The 26,643-nt window shown below is 47.0% G+C and overlaps 2 protein-coding genes across 9 annotated transcripts in view; one reads left to right on the forward strand and one right to left on the reverse strand.

Moving 5' to 3' along the window:
* ERRFI1 (ERBB receptor feedback inhibitor 1) overlaps positions 1-26,643 on the reverse strand; it is a 98,627-nt gene that overhangs the window by 14,614 nt on the left and 57,370 nt on the right. The window contains exon 1 of one of the 5 annotated variants that reach the window (XM_054008971.1): positions 1,456-1,564. The exons of the other annotated variants lie outside the window; for them this stretch is intronic. The gene's annotated coding sequence lies outside the window, so the exon portion shown is untranslated. Of the gene's footprint in view, positions 1-1,455; positions 1,565-26,643 lie in introns of those variants that run through there. 5 annotated transcript variants of the gene reach the window in all.
* SLC45A1 (solute carrier family 45 member 1) overlaps positions 15,385-26,643 on the forward strand; it is a 152,728-nt gene continuing 141,469 nt past the window's right edge. For 2 of the 4 annotated variants that reach the window (XM_054008964.1, XM_054008967.1), the window contains exons 1-2: positions 20,163-20,177; positions 20,813-20,871. The gene's annotated coding sequence lies outside the window, so the exon portion shown is untranslated. Of the gene's footprint in view, positions 15,543-20,162; positions 20,178-20,812; positions 20,872-26,643 lie in introns of those variants that run through there. The other 2 variants (XM_054008965.1, XM_054008966.1) reach the window with 2 other exon arrangements.

The following is a 26,643-nucleotide window of genomic DNA, read 5'->3' on the forward strand; positions in this document are numbered from 1 at the left end:
TTTTCAGGAAAATGTCTCCCCATCCCATTCTAAAATCCAAATAATTTAGTTAACCATTGCACTTGAATACCTTATTAAATAATAAGTTAGAGTAATAATTATGACCAAGAGAAGCAAGGGTAGAAAGGAGACAAGCGTCATCTTTTTTGGATCAACAAAAGTAAAAATCACTAATTTTTGGACCCAAATCATCTTGTCTTCAAATACTGGCAGGTGACTCAAAAGTTAGGTAATTTTGTAACTTAGTTTGTCCTATAACCTATCGTTACAAACTTAATTTTTTTCTTTCAGGACCACTGTGACTAGTCTGAAATAAGGTAAACAATTAATGGTTAAGTGACTAAAAAACTTCCCTTGCCTTCCAGAGAACTTGGAGCTAAAGTTTTAGTCACAGGCAGCAAGCTGTGCTATGAGCCCAGTATCTGTAATTGAACTTAGGGAAGCACTTAAAGCAGGAGTTCCCAAACTGTGGGTCAGGACCCTAAAGTGCATCATGAACCCACTTTAATGGGGTCCCTGGGGCTGGTGTTAGATTTGCTGGGGTCTAAGGCCAAGCCCTGGGCAGGAGGCTAAAGTTACATGCCCCCTGCCCAAGGCTGAAGCCTTTGGGCTTCAGCTTTGGCCCCTCAGCCCAGGGCGGTGGGGCTCGGGCTCCAGTCCTCCCTCCTGAGGTCATTAGTCATTTGTGTTGTCAGAAGGGGGTCTCGGTGCAATGACATTTGAGAACCAGTGACTTAAAGTACAACTTAAACAAAAAGTCACGCGCTCCGGCATCTCTAGACTCTCAGCCCTAGACGCAGTCCAGCCTGCGGGAAGCCAGACAGCTCTGCTAGAGCCTGGATCAAAACCGACGCTGAAGAGCCCCCGCGTTAAAGGGCCCCTGACCCGCAGCGCCGAGCGCCGCCAGTCTCGGGGGGCCCGGAAGCCGCTGGGCACTTCGGGCTTCAGCCTCCCCTCCCCCGACAGCCGCCTGGTCACCAGTCCCGCCCCACCGGGCTGGCAGGTGCACCTGAAAACACCCAAACGCCTCCGCACGGCTCCGGCCCCAGCCCGAGCCACGGCTGCGTGACTAACCCGCCAGTCACGGGCCTGCCGGCCCCGGGAGCCGCTCGGCCGGCGCCGCGGCTCGCCCACCCCAAGCGCTGGCATCGCCCGGCCAAGGCGCGCAGCCCCTGCCAGCCGCGGGGCGCCTTCGCTCCAGGCCCGCCGCGCTGCGGAGCGGCCTCTCCCCGAGCCGCCACCGCTCAGTCCCGGCGGCCGCAGGCTCGAGGCGCCAGAGGCCCCCGCGCCCCGCAGGAGGGCCCGGCTGCCATGGCAACGAGCGCTCCCGCCAGGGGGGGCTGAGCCCGGGGTCGCTGGTGGGGCAGCCCTGGAGCGCCCCGCGCGGGGGGGGGGGGGGGGAGAAGGGGTCTCGGCTCCTCCCGCCGCAGCCCGGCGGCCACGGGAATCACTCACCCAGACGGGGCCCCGGCTCCGCATAGCCCTGCCCGCCTCGGGGGACACTGCGCGTGCGCCGCACTCAGACCCCAGCGCCCCGCTAGCAAGTTCCAAGTCAGTCCTGCCCGCCCGGGGCTCGCCGCCGCCTCTTATACTGGCCCAACGCTGCAGGCCACGCCCCCGCCGGGCCGCGCCCCCCGCCGTCACGGCTCGCAGATAAGATAAGCCTTAAAGGGGCGATGGCGGCGCCGCGCGGGGGGGCGATTCCGAGGCGAGCTGACGTGCGCGAGACAGGGTCACGTCGGTGCGTGGTCGGCCAGTGGCACGTGCAGCTGCGCGGGCGGAGGGTTGCGCTGGCAACGGCGCCTGGCGTGCAGGCGGCCTCCTCGTCTGGCCGTCTGCCTCCGCTACAGCCCTGTCCTGCTCGGCGCCAGGGCTGCTGGCACGGACCGCCTCTGTGCAGCGCCCTGCACAGCCGGCCCGCGGGTGCCACTGCTGGGCAAGGGATTAATGCTCAGAGCGCTGCCCCCGTGCTCCGTGCCTATGGGGCTAGAGGCAGGATGGGCTGGTGGGTAGGGGAGAAGAGTGGGGTTCAATGCTCTGCTTTGCCACAGAAGCCAGGTGACCTTGGGCAAGTCACTTAGCCTCTCTGTGCCTCCGTTCCCCATCTGAGGAACAGGGTTAACAGCAGTGCCCCATCGGACAGGTGTTGAGTGACCCTCCGGTAGCCTGTGGAATGCCCAGCTACAGCATTCCTGAGGATAAAGACATGGATAGAATGCACCACTTTTGTTCATAAAAACGTATTTCATAAATTTGACCCTGTTAACATAGAATTGTAGCACTGGAAGGGACTTAGACAGGTCATCTAGTCCCAGTCCCCTGCACTCATGGCAGGACTAAGTATTATCTAGACTATCCTTTACAGATGTTTGTCTAACCTGCTTTTAAAAATCTCCACTGACGGAGATTCCACAATCTCCTTTGGCAACTTATTCCAGTGCTTAACCACCCTGAGTGCAAGTTTTTCCTAAAGTCCAACCCAAACCACCCTTGCTGCAATTTAAGCCCATTGCTTCTTGTCCTGTCAGAGGTTAAGGAGAACAGTATTCCTCCTGTATTTAAAAATTTGTTATGTCCCCTCTTGGTCTTCTCTTCTCCAGACTGAAGAAACCCAATTTTTTCAATCTTCCCTCATATTTTCTAATAATTTTTGTGGACAAATTCAGAATCAATAGTATGTTGATAATTCCCATCTTAACATCTGTCTTTCTACAGATATGACCAAGATCTCATAATGCCTTGAAGAAAAATAGATTAATAGATTTTAAGTCTAGAAGGGACCATTAGGATAATTCCATCTGAACTCCTGCATAACACAGACCGTAGTACCTAACGCCCCAAAAATCTGCATCAGTCCCATAATTTCTGCTTGAGCTACAGCTAGCATATCTTTTAGAAAGCTCTCTAGTCTTGATTAAAAGACTTAAATAAATGGATGAAAAACAGCTGACTCAAGCCTAAACCAGGTAAGACAGAATTGATATTGGTAGGAAGAGACAGACATTCTGGAGAGGTGACTGAAACCTTGTCCTCAATAGAGGATAAAATTCTAAGTCATCTGCCCATCAAGTAGGTGTGCATCATACTGTACTCTTCTCTGTTGCTGGACAACACAGACTGCAACAGCGGTGAGGATGACCTTCTCCCATCTCCAGGTGGCCAGAATATTCTGCCCTTTGAGACAATGACCTTTCCATCATGATCAATGTCTTTCCTCAGTTCCAGTTTAGATTTCTGGTGGTGAAAAGGCATTATGGACATTCAACATGTATAACATATAGCCACTGGCACATTAAGAGACTGAGAGCACATCACTCTAAGCACCACATGATCCACTGGCTTCCTATTTATTTCTGGGTCCACTTTCTATTAATGTCATACCAAATTGAAATCCTCATCCCAATCTAGAAATCCCCTAAAACACATTTTGCTATCCTTACACTGTGTAGTACCTTAGTATTGCTTTCAGTGGCACTACTTACTGTGAATAAGGGGGCAAAGTAGGCCATGATTATTAGAGATTGCCTCTCCAGTGCTACCCACTGAGAACATTGCATTCTGGAAGAACTTTGCAATTGACAGAGCCAAGATGAGACTCTTGGGACCCTGGGACAGAGTTTTCTTGATGGTCATTTAGACTGCAATCTCTGTAGGGCAGGGATTTTTTTATTTTATGTTTGTATAGTGGCAGCACAATGTGGCCCCAATCCTAACTGAGGCAATAGCACTGTAATATAAATAATAAGTAGTAAGAAGATTCCTGACAATGGAACTCATAACTGCAGGAGACCAAACAGTGTTTTCAGAACACAATGCAATTTTTGGAGAAAATGCCCCGCTGTCCTTTAAACTACATTTTTTTTTTCACATGACCAGATACGGAGAATAAGGTGGGAAAAAATTAGGAAGAAGATGATGAATAGAGAAAAACAAAATGAAAGAAGCATGGAGGATTGGAGAGGGTCAGGTCTCTTTGGACAACTTTAGCTTCTAGATATCATGGCATACCCTTTATTCAGTTACTACAAGCCATGGCAATGGGAATGTTAGAAATAGAAAGATAACCAGTGGTGAGCTGGAGCCGGTTCGCAAGAACCGGTTGTTAAATTTAGAAGCAGGTGTAGAACCGGTTCCTAAAGGGGTTGGTGGGTGAGCAAACTCCGGTCCGCAGGCCACATCTGGCCCGCGGGCCGTCCTGCCCGGCCCACCTGAGCTCCCAGCTGGGGAGGCTCCCCTGGCCCCTCTCCTTGCAGAGCCACAGCATGCCGTGCTGCAGGTGCCAGCGCTCTAGGCAGCTCAGCAGCTCCTGCTGCTTTGAGCGTCATGGTAAGGGGGTAGGGCTGCGAGCTCCAGTTGCTGCGCGGCATCCTTACATAGCAGCATGGTAAGGGGGCCAGGCCGGGGCTGGGAGGAGGGGTTGGATAAGGTGCAGGGAGCAGTTGGAGGGGGCAGAGGCTCTGAGGGAGGCAGTCAGGGGACAGGGAACGGGGAGGCAGTTAGGATGGGGAGTCTCAGGAAGGGGTGGTCGGGGACAAGGAGCGGAAGGGTTGATGGGTTGCGGGTTCTGAGGGGGGCAGTCAAGGGCAGGACGTGGGTTGGGGTCGGATGGGTGTGTGAGAGACAGGCATGTGGAGCTTGTACTCACCGCGCAGTTCCCTACCAGGTCTTTGGCGGCGGGGGGTGGTGGGTCTTCACTCGCTCTGGGGTGAAGTACCTGCCGCCGAAATGCCGCTGAAAACCCAGAGCAAGTGAAGACCCCTCCCCCTCCCGCCACCGAGGACCCAGTAGGCAACCGTTTCTTAGGATTTTGGGAGCTTATCACTGAAGAGCACTAGTATCACATTAGCAAAAAATATACGCAGGAACAATGGATAGAGCCACAAGAACAAAGTAGAGACTTTCTAATTTAATAGTCTTGGCTATCATTTTTAATTTTCTTCCTTTGGGAAGTCAGCTGTCTAAGTTCCAAGGGGTAACTGCATCATTTGTTGCAGCAGGTGATGGTTTATTAGACCAGGCCTTGAATCTAGGTTTTGTTTTTCTTTTTTCTGTAGATGCAAGTGAGTAGCTGACTGAACTACTGTGACAGGTTTCAGAGTAGCAGCCGTGTTAGTCTGTATCCGCAAAAAGAACAGGAGTACTTGTGGCACCTTAGAGACTAACAAATTTATTAGAGCATAAGCTTTCGTGGACTACAGCCCACTTCTTCGGATGCATATAGAATGGAACATATATTGAGGAGATATATATACACACTGAACGCTTGAACTACTGTGCAAGCTCATTTCAGGAAAACCTGCATGAGAAGGGAATGTTCCATGAAACCCAGGGAACAGAAGCCTCATTGTTCCACTTTGAGGATTTTTCTTCATTTACGCTATCCCCTTGATGTGCCTAGCACACCTTGATTGTCCATTGATACTAATAAAGGTAGTTAATCCTGCTTTAGACTAGATAAACTGTTGGTCTCCTAGCAGACTGGCATGCATGCAACTCAGGGGTACATTGAGAGAGCCTGGATATTTTAAGAAAACATCTTCAATTTCTTGTATTGACCTTGGTTTACAATTTCCTCTACTCAGCTGCACTTTATACAGTCATATTTTACAGTCAGCAGCCTTCAATAGCTGCTAATGTCCTGAGAATTGTCCCCTAGGGCAACATTAGCTGCGTCTTTTCTGAACATAAGAACTAAAATGATTAAAGCTTCTAAATGTCAAGTTTAGTAATAATGCTCTTCTATTTCAATAGCTCCTTTCATCCACTAGGATCCCAAAGTACTTTACAAATCTGGGTGTGATCCTGCAGTCCTTACTCAGGAAAATTTCCTGTTGAAAGGTACCATATTTAGGAATCACTTCTCTATCACTGTAGGAAACACAGCAACACTACATAACATGGTAGGGTAGGGAATGAAGGACAACACAATATCCAGTTGAAATTCACAGAGAATTTCAGATGGGCAAAATAATCTTGGTTAAACAACTTTTTTTTTTTTACTTTACAAAAAAAGTACCACATCAGTTTTAATGACCCCAGGTGGCCAGGACCTAAGTTTTATGTCTCATCTAAGAAACACTGTTAAAAGGGTTTTTAATATTGCAGTGGGGTGTTCTGAAATATTTTGACATTTATAATTACTATTCACTGCAACTGAATCCACATTAATCAACAATGCTAGAGAAAGATGCTACAGTAAATGTTTAAAGAGGTTATTAAAGAAATAGGTCAAATAATTCTCAAACTTCTTGCAGGTTGTTTGAGTTAACACTTTTAATTATGAACTAGTTTGTGTGTTTCCAGCTGGTTTTTGAGTATATATACACACAAGAATACCCACACTTACAGAAAAGTCCTCTGGAATTTAATGAACTATATTACACAGAAAATTATATCCCTTCTACAGATTTCTATGAAATAATTAACAAACCTAAATCAAGGTTAGCATTTTATATTAAGTTCTGTAGGAAGTTCTAAAGTTGTTTCTGTAGCACCTATTACATTTTTATAGAATCCTATTTGTTAAACCCTACTAAATTCTACAGGATTTTTTTTTTATAAAAGTATGGAGAGCCACAAATATGATTTTAAGTTTATGTGCTTATCTCTTTCATTCATAAGGCTGTGGGAAGGGACAGTGCCCTACCTCCCAACTTGTTAAATTGTGTTAAAAATCCCCCTTCACTGTTTCTGTGCCACAGCTATATGCTTAACTGAGATGACAACTGTCACCTAAATTAGAAGGCATCACCAAAGACATATGTGTAACTATTTTGCTACTTCCAAACCCGGCTGCTCCTCTCTCATGATCTGTCCTTGAATCCTCTGTTCAGTGAAGTCTGTCCCAACAGACAGAAAGCAATTTGGAACTGGATTAATCATTTGTTTGATATTTCTCCTTGTGTTTCTCAATTGTCTTTATCATTTGCTTCCACTGTAGCTTCAGTTCTCTGGTTTTCCTTTGAGGCTTATTTCTTTACTCAAATCCAATTCCTGACTTCTTCCTAGTGAATATTGCCAGATACCAAACACATATTTCCTGGAATTCTCTCTAGTTCCTAATTTCACTTCCAGAACTGTTTTTTCCTGTGTTCAACTTAATAACCATTATTAGTTATTATGGGGAAATGCAGAGATTATTTATTGATGGCTCTGTAGATTCATATTACCCCCAAAAATCCAAGAAAGTAATTTCTGTAAGTCTCATTGCAAAAACAGTTAGTATTTCTGCCCTCTAAAAATACTTAAACTATTTACTCAGCATCTTTCCTGAAGACTATTCGGAAACCTGTATTGTGACTCATTAGTTAAGCCACCAGGGTGTGCTCACTCTCCCTAAGTAATGGCAAACCCTTCACTAGGAGATTCCAAAAATTCCAATCTCAAGGCCCACAATGCAATGGAATATATACACAATGTAATCTGTCTGTCCATCCAATCTAGAGGGGAATGTTATATTTCTCTTTACTGACCTCATCACAAAAGGGATGGGACATTTGTGAATTTCATATGCTTTGTCCACAGTAACAGTTGCTTTATCTTTGGAAAAACTGATTTTGTTCATTTAGAATAATTTGCTTTTTTCTCTATGCAATAAAATATAATTCTGAAGGGTCCTCTGTTTTCTTCATGCTACTGAGACACTGAAAATGAGAAGTTTAAACTGTGGTTACTAAACCAACAAGGGCCTAAACTCATGGGACTGAAGTATGTTGAGGATGCTCTCAATGTCTGTCTCCTTTCTCCCTCTTTCAGTGATAGTGAGGAAAGCTTAGGTTATTTCTTCTTACAGTTAAAGAAAACCAAAGGGTTTTATTCTCAACTAATTTTCTGAAACTGTGTGCTCATAAAGGTTTAATCAATTAAATTTCCCCGTATTGTGTTTCTTTTGTCCATGGAATGAGCTCCTTATTAAGGAATTGGAAGAAATCCAAGGCTTAAAATGTCTAGTTAACTAACCAGCATCATAACACTTACCGACCAGGAATGTAAATCTTAACTGTGTTGGGGCCACAGTATGTAAAAGGGATTTTATTTTTGGGAGGAGTTAGGAATCTTGAGCACTCAACACCTCCTGGACTTTACCTACATAGTAACTTGCTGAAAACTGAACTAGTTTTGGCTGGTACACCCTATTTGTTTCATACATATCTATCTATTTTTTGAATGAGTGGTATGCTGCCTAATTTTACATTTAACAATTAATTTGAGCATACCTTTTGTACATGCAGAAAGTGAGCTAAGGGAGGAAACCATCCTAAACTGTTTCTTTTGTTAATTTGCCATACCCTGAGTGTTGCCATAACAGAAAACACTATTTGTTTTTAATGGTACCATATAAGTTCCTGAAAAGGAAAATGCATGTCGCCGGATCCCATCTGTTCCTGGATTTTTGAGAGTTCTGGCTTCACTGCCATGTAGAGGCTACCCTTGGGAGCCTTCCACAATCATTGTAGTGGCTTGCTTGGACACCACTTCCCAAAGTCTCATGCAATGATTAATCCATACTGACATGGAAAGTTTTGTTGGAATTCTTTTTTATTGAGAATCCTACAGGAATTCTCAAGAATGTTGTGTCAACGTTCTTATATGGCACATTAGGATGTCTGTGTAGACAGACCCAGTGGAACAATGATTAATGACAACACATTGCGTTTCTACAGCAACTTTCATCTGAGGACCTCAAAGTGCTTTACAAATATTAATGAATTGGATATTAGTAGTGATGGCATTTGGAAAGCATTTCAGCAAATAACAGGTTGGCCATTTCCTTGTATAAAGCCAAATGTATGTGAGGGTATAAAAGGTAGCACTCACAAAATGGTATCCACCAGCAAGTGCTGCTAGCTTCTATTTGATCCAGAGAAAACTCCAAATGGTAATAAATACCCCCTGGAGGTAAGACTGCCTGATCTCCTTTTGTAATATAAAGGCAAGAGGAACAATGAAACCAACTTTATTGTGCAAATCTGCAGTTGGTTTCTCTTTGATCATCTTCCTTTTGGGGCATCTTATATAGCAGAGGTTGGCAACCGTTCAGACGTGGTGTGCCGAGTCTTCATTTAACCACTCTAATTTAAGGTTTTGTGTGCCAGTAATACATTAACATTTTTAGAAGGTCTCTTTCTATAAGTCTATAATATATAACTAAACTATTGTTGTATATAAAGTAAATAAGGGTTTTTAAATGTTTAAGAAGCTTAATTTAAAATTAAATTAAAATGCAGAGCCCCCCAGACTGGTGGCCAGAAACCAGGCATGAGAGTGCCACTGAAAATCAGCTTGCGTGCTGCCTTCGGCACACGTGCCATAGGTTGCCTACCCCTGCTATATAGCTTCCCTTCAATGGAAACACACGTCCTACTTGGACTCTCATTTTTATTGGTGGATGGCTCTGTTATAGTCCTTATCACATAGATCTGCTGCTATGGCACCATAAAAATAAAGTTATTAATGAGACGGGGGGGGGGGGGGGGGGTTTGCGGGAGGGTTTTTCTTCAAGTTAGTTGGATGCATGTGAGAAATAATGAAGAATTTCTCTAAAGCTGGGTGTGTGCACGAGCAAGCGAACTGGTTTTACTTTATGAAAAATGAAAGATGGGACCTAACAGAGAAAAAGAACGGTGAGGCAAGGCATTCAGTTGTGTTTGTGCACTGCACTATGGTGAGGTGCAGTGGGGGTTGGTCCACTGCACTGGGTTGAGATTCTGCAGTGCACTGCATTGCATGGGGGTCAGTTGTATTACAGGGAATGTAGTTAGTGATAGTACATTGCAGCAAGGTTTGGTGCACTGCAGGAATTGTATTCTATTTACTGCTGGTGCACTGCACTTGGATTGCAAATAATTCTGTTATGAATGGAGCATTGCACTAAGGTGTGGTGCACTACACTGGGGGCTGTCAGGTGACTACATGTTTCTGTTGAGGGGGATTTGAGTAATCTGAAATTCACTACTAGGAATTAACCCCACCCAACCCCCAGTCTGCATATATGCATTAGGCAAAGAGTTGTAATGTGTACTTGCTTGCATATGGTGCTAATGGCTCAGAGTACTATTATCAGGGATCAGTGCAAATAGAACATCTTAGAACTTCAGAGTGCTGATTTTACCCTGATAGGACTTTCTCCTGGATTCATCCCTGCAAGGTCTCCATACCTTTTTCAGTGGGTCCACTCCCCTTTCTAAGCCATTTTAGAGGATAGTTTAGGGTTACCATACGTTCGGATTTTCCCGGACATGTCCGGCTTTTTGGGCTTCAAATCCCCGTCCAGGGGGAAATCCCAAAAAGCCAGACATGTCCGGGAAAATCGGGACATGCGGGGCCGGCGGTGCTGAGCCAGGGGCCGGGGCGGCGGTGCTGGGCCGGGGGCCGGCACCCCAGGGCCTGAGCCGACCCAGGCTGGAGATGCCGGGGGGGGGGGGGGCCCAGACTGGGCCATGCCTCCTCCCCCCACCCCACCCCTTACCTGCTTCAGGCTTCCCGCGAATCAAATGTTCGCGGGAAGCAGGGGAGGGAGCGGAGTTGGGGCGGGGCCGGGGCCCCGTGGAGTGTCCTCTTTTTGGACACTCAAAATACGGTAACCCTAGGATAGTTAGGAGCCAACTGGGTATGGCCTTAAATTTCTCTGCTTTGGGCCCTCAATATCTTTAACAAAGTCCTGATTACAGGTTTGTGGCAATGGGCTTTGGGGGCTTTTTTTCCATTTTACTGGATTATGACATTTGGTGATGACACCACTTATTGTTGGAACATACAAGTAGGGTTACCATATGTCCGGTTTTTCCCGGACATGTCCGGCTTTTTGGTAATCAAACCCCTGTCCGGGGGGAATTGCCAAAAAGCTGAACATGTCCTGGAAAAATACCGCCGGACGGGCACTTCCCCTCCCGCGGCTGCTGTGCTCCTCCCCTGACTCTTCTGCTCTGTTTAAGAGCCGAGCTGCCTGAGCGCTACCGGCTTCGGGCAGCCCCCATGCCTCCGGATCCTGAGCCGTCGGCCGGGCACTTCCCCTCCCAGGCTCCGGGGGCGCAGGGTCCAGAGGCATGGGGGCTGCCCGAAGCCGGTAGCGCTAGGGCAGCTCGGCTCTTAAACAGAGCCAAAGAGTCAGGGGAGGAGCACAGCAGCTGGAGCCCGGGAGGGGAAGCATCAGCCGGGGGCGCAGGGTCTGGGGGCTGCCCGGCAAACCGTGAAGCCGGTAGCGCTCGGGCAGCCCTTTTTGCATGGCTGGGAGGGAGGAGGGGGAATGCGGGGTGCTCAGGGGAGGGGGCGGAGTTAGGGCGGGGACTTTGGGGAAGGGACGGGGAATGGGCAGAGTTGGGGCGAGGAATGGGCCCCCATGGAGTGTCCTCTTTTTTTATTTTTTAAATATGGTAACCCTCATACAAGAGATGTCCACTCTTTCTGAGTCACCATGGTTATTGTGATGCTTAAGAATTTGCGTGTTCAGATGAGAAAGTTAAGAACTGTTGTCTCTACTGCATTTTTGCAATGTAAAAATACTTCAAGACTCTTATCTTCCTCATAACTCTATACATATTTATAAACCACTTATCACCATATTATCAAATTATGTTAGGGGCAAACCCAATGGTTATAACTACTCCATATTTCTATAATTTCCCTGTCTCTTGAACTCTGCATTAAGTATGTGAACAGCATGGTTTGTTAATGCTGTTAATGACAGTTTCTGATTAGCAGTTTGATAGTGTAAAAGGAAGCTTTAAGTCCCATATCTGGGTTATTTTGCAGTTACTTGCCTTTTAGTTAAAATTCACAGGCATTTTATTATTACAAAACCTGGCAATATCCTGGACTCCCATTTCTGCTGAAGAGGATGATAATGTCCCTGACCCTAAGTGTTGTAATTGCTGAAGATAGTAGAAACACTGTTTCTGACCCTCTACTTTGATTAGCCATGCTCCAGATTCATTTCATCACAGTCAAATCCTTGCTGTTTATTCCCTAATTTTTACTTTCCTGACTCACTAACGGGGCAGATCTTTTCCATTTTCTAAGTGCTGGCTGTAAGCAGAATTTTCATGTGCCACTTCTAGTCATTTCTGATGACTCATGAATCTGAACAGCACTCTTAAGAGCGTTTGAAAATAAATGCTAAAATCTCTTTTAAGATTGCAACATGATGAATCAAAGCCAATTTTTCTACCAGATTACAGTTCTTTAACATGGGAAGTAGAAAGCTTTATATTTCTGACCTCATTTCTCTTTTTAAAAATATAGGATGTCTCATATACCTTATTGCACATTAATTCTGTGGATGACAATTTCCTTTGTGATCAAGCCTCTATCAATAGTAATCTCCTTGTTTTGCAATACTGGCTGCTATAACATTTCTGAGCCTTGCATGGTTTGTTCATGGGAGATGTTGTCCTTGAACAGGGGCTTGGGGCTTTATTTCGGAATCTTGGTGAGTGTGAATTATGGCTGGTTACTTATTTAAGCAAGGATAAGCAGCTTAGCCATTCTTTACTCTTTCTTCACCACCTTCTTAATGACAAGAAAGGCTGCCCATGATAAGTCATCAGTGAAGAAAACTAATGAGAAATTGCCCAAATGATAAGAAATGGATACAAGTTGTTCCCTGAGTACAGTTATGCTGCAACCCTTGGCACCTTTATCTTTATTACCAACCATGTACACAGACACTTTCACATTTACATTAGGGGGAGGGATAGTTCAGTGGCTTGAGAACTGGCCTACTAAAACCCAGGGTTGTGAGTTCAACTTGAGGGGGCCATTTAAGGATCTGGGGCAAAAATCTGTCTGGGAATTAGTCCTGCTTTGAGCAGGGGGTTGGACTAGATGACCTCCTGAGGTCCCATCCAACCCTGAGAGTCTGATTTCATTTGAAGATCCTTTTGCAAAGTAAACGTGTTGTCTTTTTAGTTATTTGATATGCTCCCTTTATAGTTTTTTTTAACAAGAACAGAATCAAACCCAATATGGGACAATATAGCACAAAACCTTTCCCATCATCTAATAGACAATACTGGCCCAACTCTGAAACCCACCTTTTTTATTGTTCATCAGCCTGAAACCACACCCATTTGTCTTAGCCTCAGACCCCAAAGGAAAAGAAAATGAGCCAGCTCACATACCTCTACCATAAACAAAATAAGACTGTTATAATACAGAGGAGGATTGTCTGTACCCAATTCAGGGATTCTATTCTAGTCACATACTTGGGCAGCACCATCAGCCAGGATGGTGGAACAAGCCAGAACATCCGGAACAAAATCAATAAAGCCAGGAACACCTTCAGAAGCTTAAATACAGTCTGGAAATCATCAAAATACAACACCAAAACCAAACTCAGTATTTATCAGAGCTGCGTACTTTCAACACCACTTTATAGTGCAGCATGCTGGGGAATGAGAAAGTATGACATGTCCAAACTGTCTTCATTCTATATAACTTGCCTTAGAAAAATCCTCCGTATCTTTTGCCCCAGAACAATCTCAAACCAAGATCTGTTGACACAGTGCAGCCAAGAGGATCTGAGCACCATCATTGCCAGAGAAGCAATAAGATGGACACCTGAAGGCAAGCGAAAACTAGATCGCCTGAAAACATGGCAAAGAGCTGTGGAAGCTGACCTGAAAAACCTGGGGCACAGCTGGGGAACCATTGAAAGACTTGCCAGAAAGACAGGAGTGGAGGAGCTTCGTCACTGCCCTAAACGCCAGAGGCGTAATAGGAACACGATGATGATGATGATTCTATTTAGGTTCCTATACTGCATGTTTCAGTGGAGTATCCTAATGCCAACGATCTCCACATTTCATAAAATCCAAAGAATGCCTTTCTTTCTAGAGCAGAGCTCCCAGGCATACAGAAGGGAGTCCAGCATAGCGGATCTGCTCATGGACATTGAAGATGGAGAGATGTATTTGGCCTTTAGGTACCATGGTGATGGGAGCCGTATTAAGAACCTGAATAGAACGGAGTATACAGATAGTAAGATACACTCCCTAATCACATACAGGTCCAAGCTTATACTGCTCTGAAGTAAGGGAGATCAAACAGGGGCACCAGTATTATATTGAAATCATGACGTACAAACACAGGAAAATACATCTCAATAGAACAGCTATAGTGGTGGCAGGCCATGGTGTGCCATGAGGGGGGGCTTTGAACACCATGGAGCAGTGGTGGGTGGAGGAAGTTACTGTAGCCATGCAAGAGGGACTGTGGACCTAGCCAATTGGTCTGAACTATGCACATCCATGGACCAATAACCTGGCACAGGGAGAGTGCAGGTGCCCCTGGCTGTGCCCAGAGCCTGTAGCAATGGCAATGGCCTGGCTGTGCCAGTGTGCTGCTGAAACGTACCTTCACACAGAGCCCACAAGTCAGGCTTTGCATGTATGACTAATATTTCCCCATAAGGGTGTTGAAGGTGTTCAGATAATCTGGATCAACTGACACATCATATTCAGTAGTTGGTCCACAGAATTGATTTCTGATACAGTACAAGCTTGCTGCCCAAAGGCTACCTGGTTTGTGTGAGCTCCCTCATACTATGCACCTTGATTACATCTCAGGTGTTTGATGCTCATTAGTATTCTGCTACAGCTGACAATCTCTCTCCACACACATCCTCCCATCATCTTCGGGTTTTATCACAAGATACAGATCTGGCCGACCCCTTATATATGATGCAGGTCAGGCCTCTGTCTAAACCAGGTGTTTGCTTGCCTAAAGCAGACCCTGCTTGTTTTACAGATTAGAGAGCCAATATTTTAACAAGTAAGTGGGCAGGATCAGCAGAAAGTGGCACTGATGACAGTTTCCTTTTAGGATTAGGAGTCACCGTCTCTGTATTTAAGGAACATGTATACTTCACTGGCCCGGTGTAATTGCATCCACAAGAATCTGACATGCATTGGGCAGAATTAGCATGCTGCATTTCCAGTCTGTCTATCCAGAAAACCCACAAAACAAAGGCAATACCTGGGTCAAGGAAGAAGGTTAAATTAGAGAGCAGCGTATGCAATTGTCTAGACAACAAATACAGACACACTTTAAAAGCCAGTCCATGTCAGGGAGTGGAGAATCTTGATTAAAAAGTAATTCTAAAGATATGCTGCCTGGCTTGGTAATCACAGACTCAGACTTTTTCAGTCCTGGCATGAGCATTAACTCAAAGCAACAGAATGAAAAAGGACACAGAGCAAGATTTAGATTCAGTGAACAGCCTAGACCAGAAGAGGAGGTTACTCACCCTGTGCAGTAACTGACGTTCTTCGAGATGAGTGTCCCTGTGGGTGCTCCACTCTAGGTGTTGGTGCGTCCCTGCGCCTTCACTCGGAGACTTTTCTTAGCAGTACTCGTACTGGCCACACATGCGCAGAGGCTGCCCCCCGCAGTGAGTCTAGGATAATAGTGCGCATGCGTGGCCAATCTCCTCAGTTCCTTCTCTACAACGGAGGCTACCCCAACTCCGAAGTAGAGGGGAGGAGGGTGGGTAGTGGAGCACCCACAGGGACACTCATCTCGAAGAACGTCAGTTACTGCACAGGGTGAGTAACCTCCTCTTCTTCTTCGAGAGATGTCCCTGTGGGTGCTCCACTCTAGGTGACTTAAAAGCCGTGTATCTTAAGGAGGTAGGGACTTCGGATCTGATAGGAACGCCGTTGATAGTACAGCCCTGCCCAAACGTATATCAGATAGAGGGCCTTGAGTAAGGGTATAGTGTTTAACAAAAGTGTGCTCAGAGGACCAGGTAGCTGCTTTACAGATATCAGCCAGGGGAACTTTGCGTAAGAATGCTACAGAGGCAGCCATAGATCTAGTGGAGTGTGTTCTGATGCCGTCTGGAGGTGTAACTTTCTTCATCTGATAGCACAACCGGATGCACTGAGAAATCCAGTTCGAAAGTCTCTGGGTAGAAATAGGTGTACCTCTGGAACGCTCCGCGATGGAAACAAAAAGTCTGGAAGAATTTCTAAAAGGTTTGGTTCTATCCAAATAGAAGGACAAGGCCCTGCGTACATCTAGTGTATGCATTGAGGCTTCAAACGAGTTCGCATGTGGCTTCGGGAAAAAGGTTGGTAAGTGAATTGGCTCATTAATGTGGAACGAGGAGTGTACTTTAGGAAGAAAATTGGGGTGTAACCTGAGGGTAACCTTGTCTTTGAAAAATATCGTATATGGTGGGTCTGCCATAAGAGCTGCTATTTCTCCTGCCTGCCTGGCGGAGGTAATTGCCACTAAAAATGCTGTTTTCATCGAAAGGTGTAAAAGGGAACACGTGGCTAGGGGTTCAAATGGTTGTTAGGTTAGGCAAGAGAACTAGATGAAGGTCCCACGGGGTGGTGGGTGGTTTTATGTCTGGGTATAGGGTTTGGAGTCCCTTGAGGAAGCGCTTGGTGATAGGATGAGCAAATACGGAAGTACCCTCAATTTTGTCATGAAAAGTTGTAATAGCAGCTAAATGGACCCTGATGGAACTGGAAGAAAGGCCGGATTGCTTAAGGTCCAATAGGTAGTCAAGTATGAGCGGAAGAGGTGCTGACGTGGGACTAAGTTGTTTAGTTGAACACCAGTGTGTGAATCGTTTCCACTTACATAGATAGGTGGTGCGAGTAGATTGTGTTCTGCTATGCAGGAGCACTCTTTGAACTTGTTCAGAACAATCTAGTTCATTTTGGGAGAACCATGTAGGAACCATGCTTTGAGGTGGAGCATGGATAAGTTGGGGTGGAGAAAACGGCCGTGTTGTTGTGATAGGAGGTTCGGAATGAGAGGCAAGGGGATTGGTGGTCGAATGGACATTTTGGTGAGAAACGGAAACCAGGGCTGTCTGGGCCATGATGGGGCAATTAGGATCACTTTGGCTCCATCTGTTCGTATTTTTATCAGGACCCTGCTCAGAACCGGTATCGGGGGGAACGCATACAGTAAGTTTTGGTGCCATGGGATCATGAATGCGTCTCCCAGGGAATGTTTGCCTAGCCCTGCTCTGGAGCAAAAATTGGGACATTTCTTATTTTTTGCAGTTGCAAAGAGGTCTATTACTGGGTAACCCCAAATGCAGAATATGTCGCGAATGATGTGCTCGTTTAATTCCCATTCGTGATCCCACGGGAAACGTCTGCTTAGTTCGTCCGCTGTGGTATTCATTACTCCAAGAAGGTAGGCCGCTGATACCCGGATGTTGTTCGCAATGCACCAGTTCCAGAGTTTCATAGCCTCTGTGCACAGGGACTGGGATCGAGCTCCCCCCTGCCTGTTCACGTAGAACATGCATGCAATATTGTCTGTCATTACGCGTACGTGTTGGTTCTTGATCAGTGGTAGGAATTGACGGCACGCATTGCGAATGGCTCGAAGTTCTAGGACATTTATATGGAGAGAGGTCTCGGTTGAAGACCAAAGCCCCTGGGCTGTGTGGTGAGATATGTGTGCACCCCATCCTGTCAGAGATGCATCGGTCGTCAGTATGAGGGATGGAGCCTGCTGAAGAAAGGGGACTCCAAAGCAGAGGTTGGAGTGAATTGTCTACCACTGTAGAGAATCTTTGACTCGGGCACATTTGGTCTGTACACCGTGGCCAACCACGCTTGGAAGCACCTCATATATAGACGTGCATTTTGAACGACGGAGGTGCACGAGGCCATGTGACCTAGTATTTGTAGGCAGTCCCGGACAGTCACCTGGGGACTGTTGCGAATCCTTGTGGCTAGTTGACCTATAGAATTGAAGCGAGCTGGTGGGAGAGATGCCAACCCCGTCCGGGAGTCGAGGTATGCCCCTATGAACTCCAGATGTTGGGTGGGGTATAATGTGGATTTGCTTTTGTTTACTTGCAGGCCTAAAGATAGGAAACAAATAGATGGTAAGCCGTATGGATCGGAGAGCTTCGTCGAACGTTGAAGCTTTGAGGAGGCAATCGTCTAGGTAAGGAAATATTATGACCCCTTGTTTTCTGAGGTAGGCTGTAACTACGGCTAGGATCTTGGAAAAAACATGGGGGGCCGTGGACAGTCCGAAAGGGAGAACCCTGTATTGGAAATGTGTGGAGCCGAGAGTAAAGTGTAGGAATCGTCTGTGGGATGGGTGTATAGTCACATGAAAATAGGCATCCTGTAGGTCGAGGGCTGAAAACCAGTCGCCCTGCTCCAGCGCTGGGATTATAGTGGTGAGAGTGACCATCTTGAACTTTTGCTTTTTGACAAATTTGTTGAGCCGCCTGAGGTCGAGGATTGGTCGCCATCCCCCATTTTTCTTCTCTGTTAAGAAATAATGGGAGTAAAACCCCTTCCCTCTGTGTCGTTCTGGCACAGTTTCTAATGCTCCCAGTTGAAGGAGATGCTGCACTTCTTGGAAGAGTAGTTGCTCGTGAGATGGGTCCCTGAAGAGGGACGGGGAGGGTGGGTGGGTGGGAGGGAAGGAGAGGAAGGGGATGGCGTATCCAATTGTAACTACCTCTATGACCCATTTGTCGGATGTAATTTTCTGCCATTGATGAGAGAATGGTCGTAGGCGGTGTCCAAAGATAGGTGTGCCGGCTGAAGTGGGAACGCTGTTTTCTAAACCCTCGACCAATGCTTCAAATCTGCCTATTAGTTGGAGGGGGTTGCAGCGCCCCTGTAGAATTAGGACGACGACGCTGGAATCTTGGTCTTTGGCGTCGTTGTTGCTGTTGTTGTTCCTGTGGTCTATAGGAGTGTTGTGAAAATGTGGGGTAGCGTGGTCGGTGATAAGGTTGATATCTATATTGTCTTCTTCTGGTCGCAGGTAGCTGGAGGCCTAGGGACCGGAGGGTTGCTCTTGCGTCCTTCATCAAATGCAGCATGTCGTTTGTGGTGGAGGCAAAAAGTTTTTCCCCATCGAAGGGAAGATCTTCAACGGTTCTCTGGACCTCTCGAGGGAAGAAGGAGGAAGAGAGCCATGAACCTCGTCGCATGACCACTGCTGTGGCGGTCGACCTTGCTGCAGTGTTAGCTACATCGAGGGCCGCTTGGAGAGCGGTGCGTGATATGGTTTGTCCCTCAGAAACCAGAGCTGTGAATTGTTGTTTCTTCTGTTCTGGGATGTGATCAATAAAATCCATGAATTTATTATAGTTTTTGTGGTCATATTTTGCAAGGACTGCGGTATAATTAGCTATGCGAAATTGTAGCGTCGAGGATGCATATACTCTACGGCCGAAGAGGTCCAGGCGTTTACTGTCCTTGTTGGCTGGGGTGGAGCGGGCGTACTGTTGTTTGGCCCTCTGGTTTGCTGCGTCCACTACCAATGAGTTTGGCGCTGGATGGGTAAAAAGGAATTCAGAGCCCTTTGAAGGAATGAAGTACTTCCTGTCCGCTTGTTTACAGGTAGGTAGGCTAGTGGTTGGATTCTGCCAGATGGATTTAGCGGGTTCTAAAAGGGCTATGTTGATTGGTAATGCCACTCTAGAGGAAGAAGAGGGCTGCAAAATGTCTGTTAGTTCATGCCGTTGTTCAGTGACTTCCTCTAAGTTAATTTTCAAGTCACCTGCAGCTCTTTTAAAGAGGTCTTGGAATTTGGCATAGTCATCCGACGGGGTTGGAGGAAGGGGAAGTAAGGCTTCCTCAAGCGTTACGTCGGACTCTGCTGGAATAGGAGCAGGACTCAGTTGCTCCTGGGAGTGTGACGGTGCTGCCTGGTATCTTATGTCACTGGCAGGTCCGTCACGAGGCAGTGCTAAACCGGTGTTGCGCCTGGTCGAAGTGCCGTAGCGCATGTGTTCTCGGGGTTACGATGCCCATGGTGCCCAACATTGCCAAGGTGGTGGGTAGGGCATAGGTGTTGCCATCCAAGGGTTCACTCCCCATGGGGCAGGATACTGAGGACAGGCTGAGGTAGATTTTTTGTAACCCCTGTTGATCTGGGTCTGGGAGTCTTGAGAAGGAGAAAAAACTGCCTGTGGATCAGTTTCCTCCTCACTGGAGGAAGGTTGTTCTGATCCTGAATCCAGCATTGGAGAAAAACAGGCATTTATCAGGGGAGACTGCAGAATAGGTGAGACCAATAGATCTGCTGTCTGAGTGAATTGAAAAGGTGAGGCTCCTGCATGAGGTGAAAGCTGCGGAGGAGGAAGTTGCCCTGAGGGAACATTCCTCTGAGCAGGGGTTTTTCCTTTGATCTCCCTGTCAGCCTGAGCTGCGATTGCCGGTGCCAGTGCCGTGGTAGGTGCCGGGGGGACAACATCAGCCCACACAGGGTCAGGCAAGGCTGGAAATGTCGGCACCGTGTTCGTCTCGGTGCCGAACGGTGCCATAAACGAGGCAGGCAACTGAAAGCCTGAAGCCTCGGCACCGGAGCTTCGAGCTGCCGCCACAGCCTGAGGCGGCTTTCCTGCGGTGCCTGAGGAGCCCGGCTCTTCAAAAGTGCTGAGGCGAGGAAACACAGGCAGGGAAACTGTTGACCTGCCTGAGGCACTTTTGTGCCTCACCAACTTCTTTGCTGGAGAGGGCTGCCCCTTTTTTGTAGCTTTCTTCAGTTTTTTTGAAGCAGGGGGGCTGTGGCGGGCAGTAGAGCTGGAGTCGGCTCCTGGGTCTGAAACTGACCCGATAGACTTCTGCAGGAGGAGCAGTTTCAGTTTAAGCTCCCTGTCCTTTCGTGCCCTGGAACTGAGTTTGGTACAGTGGGCACATTTTTGGGGAATGCGTGTTTCCCCCAGGCATTTTATACAATGAGAGTGGCCATCAGAGAGCGGGATAGCATCCTTACACGTAGAGCAGCGCTTAAAGCCTGTGGAGCCAGGCATGGTAGAAGCGGCTGCGGCTGAGAGAATTTTTTTTTTTTTTTTTTTTTTTAACAGATAAAAGAACTAATGAGCTATACTAACAAGAACTGACAACAAACTAACTACTAGAACAGGTAATAGTAACAAAGTAAGGGATTTCCTAACGAGTCTGCTGAGCTCCGTCTCAGGCCGGGGACGGTAGAGAAGGAACTGAGGAGATTGGCCACGCATGCGCACTATTATCCTAGACTCACTGCGGGGGGCAGCCTCTGCGCATGTGTGGCCAGTACGAGTACTGCTAAGAAAAGTCTCCGAGTGAAGGCGCAGGGACGCACCAACACCTAGAATGGAGCACCCACAGGGACATCTCTCGAAGAAGAATGAAGCTTTATAAATTATCTGCAACCTGTTGCAAAAAGATGGCTCTTGCATGTGATCTGAAAGGAGAGAGCTTCACAATCGTTTTAATCTCTTCTAGGAGAGAATTTTGCAGTCATGGTCCAGACTCTGCCTCTGTTCCCTGATCGCTCAAGTCTCAATAGTTTTCGTCTCTCAAAAAGTGAAGCTGTTGTAGTAGGTCATGGCTGTAAGGAGTCAGTCCCTGCAGTAACCTAGGCCCATCCCACAGAGAACCGTGAACATTTTTCAGCACAAGGACTATGAATTTGGTCAGATATTGGATGGGAAGCCAGTGGAACAAGGAGATGACCAAAATAATCTGATGCTTAGCAAGTGCACTGCAGTATGGTGCACTAGGAGAAGCCCAAAATCCATTGAATTAATCTGGAGGCAGTGTATTGCGATAGCCAAGCTTAGGAGTCTCAGATCTATGTATTACACTGTGGCCATGTCCATGGCTGTCAGCATGGGGCACAGACTCCTGGCTAGGAAAAGGAAAAGAGCATTTTCAGTTTGGGCATCTGTGACGGGCATGAGCAGTGCCCGTAATAGGCGGGGAAGGCTGTGCCTGGGTCCCACTATCCTGGTCACCACCTGCCCTGGGTGAGTACCTCAGTACTACTCACTGGCCACTAGTCTATACTGCCCTGATAGCAGGGGCTGGGTTATAGACTCTGGCCACTAGGCCATACTGCCCCAATAGCAAGGGCCGGGCTACTGACTAAACCCAGAGGGCCACTCAGCCCCGAGACTTGGGGCAGTTCTACAGACTAACGGTGGTGCTGTAATGCACCTCTCCATTGCCCCCAAAGGGTTATGGGGTGTATCAGCTCTGTGGCAGCATCGCACATTAGCATGAGTCCAGGAGGACCCCAGAGTTGCAAACTATTTTCATAACTGGAGAGCAGACTTGACTGAAAGTGGATTGATGGTGCTAGCCAGATCTACTCCATGCAACTTGTGTTGTTCATTTATAAAGTGCCATCAATGCACATGGCATGATAGGCTATAAACTCTATCTGCTCATAGTTTAACTGAACAGCAGCTGCAAGGGTATGATAAACTATAAACACAGGATGCTCAATGGGCATTATAACCAGACCGTGTCATGGATTATGGGGGATTTAAAAAAGCTGTTTGAAAGAAGGAAGGAATGGAGCATGGCAGACATTAATTGGGAGAATGGTGCAGGTGCATAGAGCAGCATGAAAGACGACATGAAGTTGGGAATGGATGAAGGAGCCAAAAACCATGGATAGGTGAGCAGCATAGGGGGAGTATATTAAGCAGGAGAAGGTGTCAGAGGAGAGGAGGTCAAGATAATTCTCATTGTTTTATACAGAAGTAGTTAAGTGATTTACTAAAGGACAGTGGCACAGACAATAATAGAACCCAGAGTCCTGACTCCTGTTCCCTATTCTAATCACTAGACCACACGCCCTTCCTTAATTAATTAACAGTCAGAGGGACAATAGAAGTTTGAGTGCTAGAATGTGTCTGGTGAAGCCCATTGGCTCCCTCCTGGACTGAGTCTATTGAGATTGTCTCCGGGCATTTCATATTCTGCAGTGAGGAACAGAACAGATTATTAATGAAGTGAAGCAAACTATCAGGGGTGGCATAGTGGCATTTTTGTGCCTAGGCATGAAGAATGATGCTGTCCTTAAATGCAGAGGGGCCAGTTTTGACCTTGCAGAGTATACTAACTTGCTGAGCATCCATTTCCTATCCCTTCCTCATTATCTCCTTTGTGTCCTCTCCTTTGCCCTCCATGTTTCCTCCTCCACTCTTGAGCACGTATAGACACTGGAGGAGCAACTTGGTACTTATTTCCTTATAGGTTAACAATGAGGAATTCTCTCCCTGAGTGACTGATTTCCAAGCAGTCTTGGATATTTCTCTTTAAAACATAATTCATTTATATGTGTTTTCCTCTATCTGATTGGCACTTTCTATTCTAATAAACCAACACCCACATATTATGCAGCCAAATGGCCCTTTCAGTTAGTACAAATCATCATTTACAGTCCAACAAACTCAGTTGATTGTGCAAACCTGCAGTACATCCATAAAGCTTCTATCTTAGTTTGTTATGCAATGGTGAATCATGAAGGAAATGCAGAGTGTAATTAAGAACAGTGATGCAGAGATATTATTAGTGTGAAGCTAGAATCAGAGCATAAGTGATAATAATTTAAATTAAATAATCATCTGTATTAAATGCTTATTTCTATGTGTTATTTTCAGAAATTACTCAGATAAGCTGTCCGCTCCACAAATGCCAGACTTGTGTTTGGACAAGCTAAAAAAAACCCTGAAAATAAGTTGAACTGAGAGTCCACTATTGAAATAGTCAAGGGAACTGAGGTGGAGAAATAAGTCTAATAATTTGGTACATTGGGTATTTCTATTCTTGGTGCCAAGTACCTTCATTCTTGTTCTTCCTGAGATCACCAGGCTCAGCACTAATACTTCCAGGAAACTATGTGCTGTGATATAAGGCCTAGAAACACATTATCTTCTGTGCAGCAGAAGGGAGTTGGATAAGTGTTTAAGGTTACCTCAAGACTAGGCTCTCACATGACAGGGAATCCCCCTCCCCTCTTAAATCCAGCTGGTATAATTTTAACAATAACCTTATGCACACATAGAACAGGCCTCTGAAAATATTTCTGCTGTGTTTAGGGCAGGGCTAAGGTGAGCTGGCTAGTATATATACATAAGGCTATACTGCCCATTCAAATGGTGCACATGTCACAGTGCTCATCATTACTGAGGAGTAACTGGAGTGCTATCTATTAGTTTGACTAGAACCCATGTTTAATCTGAAAACAAAAGCAGGAACAGTGCTATCTACAACAAAAGTGACACCAACCCAATATTGACAGGTTTCAGAGTAGCAACCGTGTTAGTCTGTATCCGCAAAAAGAACAGGACTACTTCTTGAAAGAAGAACAGAAGGACTTGTGGCACCTTAGAGACTAACAAATTTATGGGAGCATAAGCTTTTGTGGGCTTTCATCCAAAGAAGTGGGCTGTAGCCCACAAAAGCTTATGCTCCCATAAATTTGTTTGTCTCCAAGGTGCCACAAGCCCTCCTGTTCTTCTTTCAACCCAAAATTAATTATCAAAACAAATGAATGTCTAACTAGTAAACATGGCCAGAGTTAAAGCTATGAGTTTGTTGTTTGGGAGAGGCCTGGAGATCTGTGGAGGATGAACTATGGGTGTGTAGAGGAGCCAACTCACCCCTGCAGCACCTCCTGCTGGTTACTTCCAGGAATTAGCTCTTCCAGCATCCAAAGCAATCCCTGCAGGCTGGTTATCTGCCTTACCTGTAGCCCCGTGTCCCTCCCAGGACCCTTGTATCTAGGGTGCTGCCCCCTGGCAGTAACCCCTCAGTCTTAGGGTCTCCCCTCCCTGGGGAATCCCCACCCACTACCCCGACTTTGCCTCAGTCTTGGCTACTGCCTAGTCTCCATCTAGCCCCATTCACTAGGGCAGACGGCAATATCAGCCATGCATCACAGGCAGAGGTTGGGTTTGGACCTGCTGCCTTGGCCTACCCTAGGCTGCCCTCTGCAACCCCCAATACCTGTTGGCCTTATGCTCAGCCACAGCCTGGGGCTTTCCAGGCTGGAGCTCCCCAGCCCTACTCCACTCAGGTACCCTGTCTCTAGCTCCCTGCAGCCAGGCCCTTCTCTCTCTGAATGCAGAGAGACACTGTCAAGCTCCTGGTTCCCAGCCTCTTATATAGGGCCAGCTGAGGCCTGATTGGGGCATGGCCCAGCTGCAGCTGCTTCCCCAATCAACCTAATAGCTGCTTCCCCCTGCAACAGCCTTCTCCCAGGGCTGTTTTAAGCCTTTCAGGGCAGGAGCAGGTGTCCACCTCACTACAAGGTGGTTGAGAAGAGGACTTGTTAGTGGAGTGTAATGTAGTGTTGAACGACTTAACTGCTTATCTTCTTGATTTTTATGGTTTGGGTTGGTGAGCTGTGCAATTTAGCAACCTTACACCAAAATTAGGAAAGATTTTTTTTATGTGGAAAATAAGCATTAAATTTAAAGTAAATATAGAACTAAACTTTCCATAGTTATAGGAGTAATTTTTCCAACTATTAAAGATAACTGCTTGTGAATGTTTCCATAATTTCCCCCATTATCTAAATTGGTTGATTATGATTTCTAAGTTGCTCATCTGTAGGGTTACCATTCGTCTGGATTTACCTGGACATGTCCTCCTTTTGTGTGCTAAAAATAGCGTCCGGGGGGAATTTGTAAAGCACTCACAATGTCCGGGATTTCCCCCTCCCCTGGCAGAGCAGAGCGAGCGGCTGGGAGGGCTGCAGGAAAGTCCCGGGCTGGACTCCGGAGCAGCTTCCTCCTCCCACCCCCCCCCCTGCATTCTGAGCCGGCCGGCAGCTCCTCCTCCTGCAGCCCGCTCCGGCAGCCCTGTGCAGGGCCAGGGACCGGGTTTTGTGTTGTGCTGGGGAGCTCAGCCATCTGTCCGGCTGGCACAGAGCCCAACACCCTGTTCTGAGCAGCAGGGTAAGGGGGGGCAGGAGAAGGGACAGGGAGGTTCTGGATGGGGCAGTCAAGAAACGGGGGGGGGCTTTTGGAGGGGAGTGGAGAAAGTTTGGGGCAGTCAGGGTACAGGTAGGGGGTAGGGTCCTGGGGGGCAGTTGGGGGGGGGTCTTAGGAGGGGGCAGTTAGGGGACAAGGAACAGGGAGTCTTAGGTAGGGGGTGGGGTTCTGGAGGGCAGTTAGGAGCAGGGGTCCCAGGAGGGGGCAGTCAGGGGACAAGGAGCGGGGGGTAGGGGGCTGGGAGTTCTGGGGGGGAGCTGTCAGGGGGCAGGAGTGGGGAGAGGGATCGGAGCAGTCAGGGGACAGGGAGCAGAGGGGTTTAGATGGGTTGGGAGTTCTGGGGGGGCTGTCAGGGGGTGGGGAGTGGTTGGATGGGGCGTGGGAGTCCCAGGGGTCTGTCTGGGGGTGGGGGTGTGGATAAGGGTTGGGGCAGTCAGGGGACAAGAGGCAAGGAGGCTTAGATAGGGAGTGGAGTCCCGGGGGGCAGTTAGGGGCAGGGGTCCCAGGAGGGGGCAGTCAGGGGACAAGGAACGGGGGGAGGGTTGGGGGTTCTGGGGGGGCGGGAAGTGGGAGGGGCAGGGGAGGGGCTAGGGCGGGGCTCCTCCCATCCTCTTTTTTGCTTGTTGAAATATGGTAACCCTACTCATCTGGGAGGAAGCAAACCCTGCCCCTTTCAAACTGCTGTACAGTAGAATCTCAGAGTTATGAACTGACCAATCAACAACACACCTCATTTGGAACCAGAAGTACACAATCAAGAAGCAACATAGATAAAAAAAAAAAGAAAAAGCAAATACAGTACAGTTCTGTGTTAAACGTAAACTACTAATAAAAAAAAAGGAAAGCAGCATTTTTCTTCTGCATAGTAAAGCTTCAAAGCTGTATTAAGTCAATATTCAGTTGTAAACTTTTGAAAGAACAAC

This window comes from Malaclemys terrapin, chromosome 19 (assembly GCF_027887155.1).
Source record: "Malaclemys terrapin pileata isolate rMalTer1 chromosome 19, rMalTer1.hap1, whole genome shotgun sequence".
Taxonomy (NCBI): Eukaryota; Metazoa; Chordata; order Testudines; family Emydidae; genus Malaclemys; species Malaclemys terrapin.